The 6,106-nt window shown below is 46.6% G+C and overlaps 1 pseudogene; it reads left to right on the top strand.

The window, feature by feature from the left end:
• The first annotated feature begins 464 nt into the window (after positions 1–464).
• On the top strand, positions 465–4,956 carry LOC126522214 (uncharacterized; annotated as a pseudogene).
• Positions 4,957–6,106: the final 1,150 nt, after the last annotated feature.

The raw sequence follows: 6,106 nt of genomic DNA, 5'->3' as shown, positions 1-6,106 counted from the left end.
CCTCCTGCCTCGGGGGCCACAGGAGAAGGCGCGCATCCGGGCCCGCTTTCCTCGCTCGCGCAAGCGTGATTAAACCGCACTCGCCGGCTCACTCTCAAACGATTTCACTCATGCGGAAGCTCACGGCGACGCCGACACAGAAACTCGCTAGGAGGGTACATATAATTGCTATCGCAATAATAAAATTGCTGAGGTAACCGTGGATATGCAAAGCGAAAGCTTGGTTTCGACTGGTTAAGTCTTGGTTACACTTGGTTAGCCTTTGATTTAGCTGTAAGTATTATACACAGGTATCCATTCCGTGCGCTGCGACTGCTGTGCCACCGCACGGCTGTCGAAGAATGCACTCGTTGAGAACCCGACCAGAAGGAAACGTCTCAGTGCTGCCACCGAAATAAAAATCCATACCGCCGTGGAGACCCGTACGCCGGGACCGCGTCGTTAACCCGTAGGTAATTGGAGTAATGAATTGCTGCGTAGTCGGCTGTACAAACAGGACCAGGTCGTGCCCAGCGGGGACGACGCCTCACGGTTTCTCAACTCGTCAATGCTTTGTCGGAACAGCGGCAACAATGGATCACGGCTGTGTGACGAAAAAAGTAAGTTTGGTTCCCGTGGCCGTGCCTTCTCTCTCGGCCATCTCACGGCCGTCTCACGCCACTAACATCTGCACGTTTCAGTGCCGACGGAACAGACTGGGAGCCCTCCCGGCACAGGAAGATATTCAGCGTCCATTTCGTTGGGGGTGCGCCGTCCAAGGATGTGTCGTCCCCGTCGTACGTGCCAACGATATTACGTGACGATTAGCGTAAGCGGTCCCTACTTCCGGAAGACAAGGCGCTACGCTATGAAAGGTGAGAACTCCGCGAAATAGGCACTTTCCTATTAAACTAGCTGTCAGGTGTTGACATATTTAGATGCGGTTTTTTGTTGGCGACACCCGAGCCAAGATTTCGTCAGTCTGTGTGCTCGATGGTTCGTGTGACCGATTTCACTCTAGTGCTGGCAAAGGTGCAGCCGCTACAGCAGAGGCGCGCAAACTGGGGGTCCAAGGTCCCCTCTCCGAGAGGTCGCGGCACGATGTGGTCGCGGCTCCTCGAAGAGCTCTCATAATTAACGCAGAAATATTACGGCGGGGTAGCCACATGGCACTCGGAAACTTTGAGAGGTCGCTAGAGCATAGTTTGGCTTACACCATAATCCCCGCAAAAAAGGAAAAGCGCAGTGACTTCACAAAGACGAGATGGGTAAGTGCGCACGCATTTTGAGTATTGCATACTTGCGAGTAAACAGCCGCGCGTGTATTCATACGGGGGTGATTAAACGCGCAAAGTTTCCAGCATGGAGACAAATTTGCATGCCGAACAAAAATCGAGTGTGGTTATTCTCATCTTAAGAGATCTCGCAGTCGTTAGTTCTTGCTTGTTTGTTTTTGTCTTTAACCAGAGCGGTGACAGGGAGAGAAGGGACAGGAGATTCATGATATCGACATGTTGGCTGTAAACGAGCGTGCTCCAATCTAAAGCAGTTCTACTGCAACACCTCAGTCTGCGCGTGCTATGTCAGTGTGAGACAAACATTGCTGATTGCAACTGATCAAAACTTGCGGTATCAGTGCCCCCCCCCCTAGTTAGACAGACATTTTCTCGTTCAATGTCAGCCTTCATTGTGATTATCTAGAGAAGTTACGGTGTGCATTTTTTTTCTTAGAAATAAGAAACCGAGAACACCCGCAACTGCTACAGATCTCGCCCGCTCCTCAATATCTTTGCGAAACGTGGTGCAAGGTGGACGCCCTACAGCCACCATGGACGTGCCAGCTTCTCCAGCAGCAGCAGTCACACTACCGCTGGAGGAACCTGAAGGCACCGATGGGAATAACGAACCCAAACAACTGCAAGGAGTTGAGGTAGGTTCTGCTGTGCTACCATAAGGTACCGAGTAAGTGCCCACTCAAAATCTGCAGATAAGATAAAAAATGGAATGCAGGTTGGGTGGTTCTTTGTTTGAAAGCTAAAAGGTAGACCAGACATATTGTCATGAATGACAAACGAAGCAGCAGTGAATAATGAACAGCTGAAGATTTATTGTGGCAGACGTGTGCCAAAACAATCGAAAAGCAGTCGTTACTGCCCCCGTTAAAAGCGCATCACCCCGATGCAACACAAAACAATATAGTTGTACACTGAAGAGAAATCTGGAACATGAAACATGCAGAGTCCTATCGAGTGCAGAACGGCTTGAGAAGAATAGTGTAAACCACCTCGGGTCGCAAATGGCTTCATAAAGAAAAGCTGGTTTTTGTCAGCCGCCACTTCATAGTTCGTGTCCCCCAGGCAACAAACCATGCCGTAGGGTCCAATCCTTGCTGCTGTTATCGCTATTAAAAACCTGCGATGGTAGTTCCCTTCTCGTTCATCACAATCAATGTTCGTTAATTATGCTGTAGGGTCCAATCCTTGCTGTTGTTATCCCTATTAAAAACTTGCGATGGTAGTTCCCTTCTCGTTCATCGCAATCAATGTTCGTTTAGTTTCACCTGGTTTCCCAGGGGTACTGTGGTGAGGCTTTCATGGGCTTTTGTGTCTTGGTCTGCCTAATTAAGGGTTCTCCGCATGGTATACTATCGGTATTCTAGGCTAAGATAAAGCTAGAAAACACGTTGTTCGTTTGTCTGAAAATTATAACATGCCATCAATTCTATGCAGGTTTCAACTCAGACGCTAGAGACACCGCAAGCCCCCAGCAAAGGAATCCTGATGATTGCCTGCACCCTGTTCGCCGATTCATGCGAGGCATCCACTTAGGTTGAATTCTTTGCACCTGAACAGCCTGCAATGGCTAACGCAAGTGTTACAGCATTCTGTTTGGAAGACCACCAACCAAAGGGTTTTTATGGCTACCAGTCCTTGGTGAACAAGGAAAACGACGATGCCCTCAGAGACCTGACTAGGGTGACAGTTACGGTGTTTCTGCCCTTGTTGAGCCTCTTGCCACGCCACCAGTAAATGTTAGATAAGCTTCAAAATGACACCAACTAGAGCATATTCACACATTTCTCAATTTAAATTGAACTGAATACATATATATATATATATATATATATATATATATATATATATATATATATATATATATATATATATATATATATGTATATGCTGATGTCATACACATTCATCTAAAGGTGCAGCCTTTTTCTATTTGATGTGCCTTGGGAATTTGACAACCACCTCACACACAGTTTTTACTGGTTGTGAAAGATGAACTGCACCGATATGTACAATATGTATAATGTACTAAGGGATTTTTTCTATTTTAACGTGCCGTGGGATTTGTCGGAGCATATGGTACTGCAGCATGGGGATATTTCTTCTCGTTTTCACATGCGCTAGCAGACAGTGTATCTCCGAACGAGATTTCAGCTACCTAAGTGCAAGCTGAATTAGATATCAATAACAACTAAAACAAAAAACTGACTTCCTGTTCTGACAACATTTAATTAAGGTTTGTGATGGAGAATTGTTTTTAGCACGTTGACAGTTTAGGACCATGCCCTCAATAGGAAACCACATACCCAAACTCAAATCTTAAAGCCAGCTGTTCGTTCGAGGTGCATAAACTATTAGGCGCTGGAGAAAGTCAGCCTTTGGAAAGCATTTCTTTTACCAGACAACAGCCGTAAAATGCGTCTGTTGTTGATGGGTTCAAACGCGTGCTATGTGCGTACATCCGTTGAACTTTTGATAAAGAAGGACATGGTGGTGCAATGAGATCAGGGGCATCTTTTAATACTTTCACAACGCACTTCAATTGGAAACTAGCTTGTTTTTACACGTAGCATGGTCCTCGAGCATCAGTGTGACAATTTATGTATGAAAGCAGATTTTGAGTTCGAAATATGGATCTCAACAAAGTTTCGCAAAGCAACTGAACCTAAGGCGTGTCAGATGGGTTGAGATCAAATAAGCCAGGAGTGTAAGTTCCCCTGGTCTTCTCAAGCGTAACAACATTTTGACAGTGGACAAGACCAACAACTGCATCAGGATTGCCAATCTTGGACTCTGTGGTTTGAGAATGAATGAGAAACAAATGCCTACATTGATACTGGAGGATGGCTGGGACCGCTCTAGTGATTTCAAGCGTGCATTTGACAACGCAGTCGTACTAGACGCCAGGGGGACGAAGCTATACGTCATCGTCAACTGCGACATTCAGGTAAGACTGTTGGCGTGAGACACAAAACAGCACTAGACAGGAGTGTTTGCATCAATGTGCCAGATGCACAGGCCAGACGAGCTTGAACCAACTTGGTAGGGATGTCTACCCGCACAAATGTACCGCCTGCTTGTGTTCAGACATTAGACGGTTTGAAGAAAGAATTCATACACCTAAAGCCGTAAATCAGCTGAGCAGTCGTTGCGAAATTCTGGAAGTTTCTGAATTAGTAAGAACAAAAAGCTCTGATGATTGATTTCATCACTACTGTAAATGTTATCCTCACAAATACCTCTGATTTTACAGCTGCATGGCGAGAGGTACTTGTACCTGGCGATGGACAGCAATCCTCTGCTGTTTCTCATGAAGATGAAGCATGGCCTGACATTCTCTGCATGAGGTGTTTTGTTCGGCGTACATCGAACTAGCGCGTCGCGCATTTTCTATCCCACTCTCGATGTCCTGCCCGTCAGCACCGGAGGGTGGATCAAGTGGTTTTCGAAAGATGTGGTACAAGCATCGATACCTTCCGCTTTCCGCCTGAACTATCCCAATTGTAGGATTATTGTAGACTGTTCAGAAGCCAGAATTGAGAAGCCAGGTAAAGTCGCGCATAGGGTAAACTGCTGGAGCAACTACAAGAGTGATCTTACACTGAAATTTGTAGTTGGCATCACGGCATCCGGTTGCATCACATCTCCAGCATCTCCTGCGCTACGTAAAGCGGCTGACGGATAGGTAGTAGTTCCAGACAGCGATAAACAGACTATCGTGCATCACCTGTTAAAGCGCGATCAATTTCATTATGCCTTTTTCCAACGAGGAAAAAGCAGACATTATCATGCCCTAGGAGCTGCAGACACAGACACGGCAGGCTGCAGGAATATTTCGAAGCTAGCACCCGGGTTCGCGACCGAGCTCCATGACAATATCCAACACCTACGAGTCGCTGAAGCAAGCCGCCAGCTTTACAAGAAAGAGGAAGAGAGATGCACTTATAAATAATGAGATTTGCTCCAACGCCTTGTCTTTCATGAAAGCTAGTCCACACGCTAGCACGCGCAGCGTGAGCGCACAGATCGGTGTGTTCAACTCAACTGCGTGGATGATTTTGAAAACAGCTCGACTGCATCCTTATCACCTGCAGTTGCATCAATGCCTGGAGTCAAGGGATTTTGACTCAGGAGGAGCAGGATTCCGACTTTGTCACCAAGGTTTCTGGACTGATGAGGCGGTCTTTTCCCGAAATTGTCAAGTAAATATCCACAACGCACACTATTACAGTGAGCAAAATAACCACTGGCTAGGAATATCCCGCCACGAATATCAGTGGTCTTTTAATGTTTGATGCGTAATATATGGTAGCACAGTCATTGGCCCAGTGTTCTTTTAACACTCTGACCGGCAAGTGTTAGTTTCTTAAAGGGCCGGTTGAAGACTTCTACTGCAACATGCCACTAGCCCAGCTTGACGCAATGTGGTACCAGCACGACGACGCCCCAGCCCATAGCTACAGTCAAGGACGAACATGGCTTGATGTTACCTTCTCAGGGCAATGGATAGGGAGAAATGGGCCTGTCCTGTGGCCTGCAAGGTCACCCGACCTCAACCCTCTTGACATTTGGTGTTGGGCTGCTGAGCACGAGGTCACGGGATCGACTTGACTTTACTTTGAAACTTGTTGCCTGAATTTCTTACCATGAGTAAGGGTGACAAGAAAGATGTCTAGACACTAATCTCTGATTTTCAACGGGAAATACGTGCTGAGACAATGTCGCTGAAAGAAAGCTTGAAATTCTGCAGCGATACATGTGATGATGTGAAAGAAATAGGAACCGACATTAAGGCACTCAGAGCCGAAATGAACACTAGGTTCCCAGAACGAAAA

The sequence above is a fragment of the Dermacentor andersoni genome, chromosome 6 (assembly GCF_023375885.2).
Source record: "Dermacentor andersoni chromosome 6, qqDerAnde1_hic_scaffold, whole genome shotgun sequence".
Classification (NCBI taxonomy): Eukaryota; Metazoa; Arthropoda; class Arachnida; order Ixodida; family Ixodidae; genus Dermacentor; species Dermacentor andersoni.
Note: the sequence above shows the minus strand (reverse complement) of the source record. Positions and strands in the feature narration are given on the sequence as shown.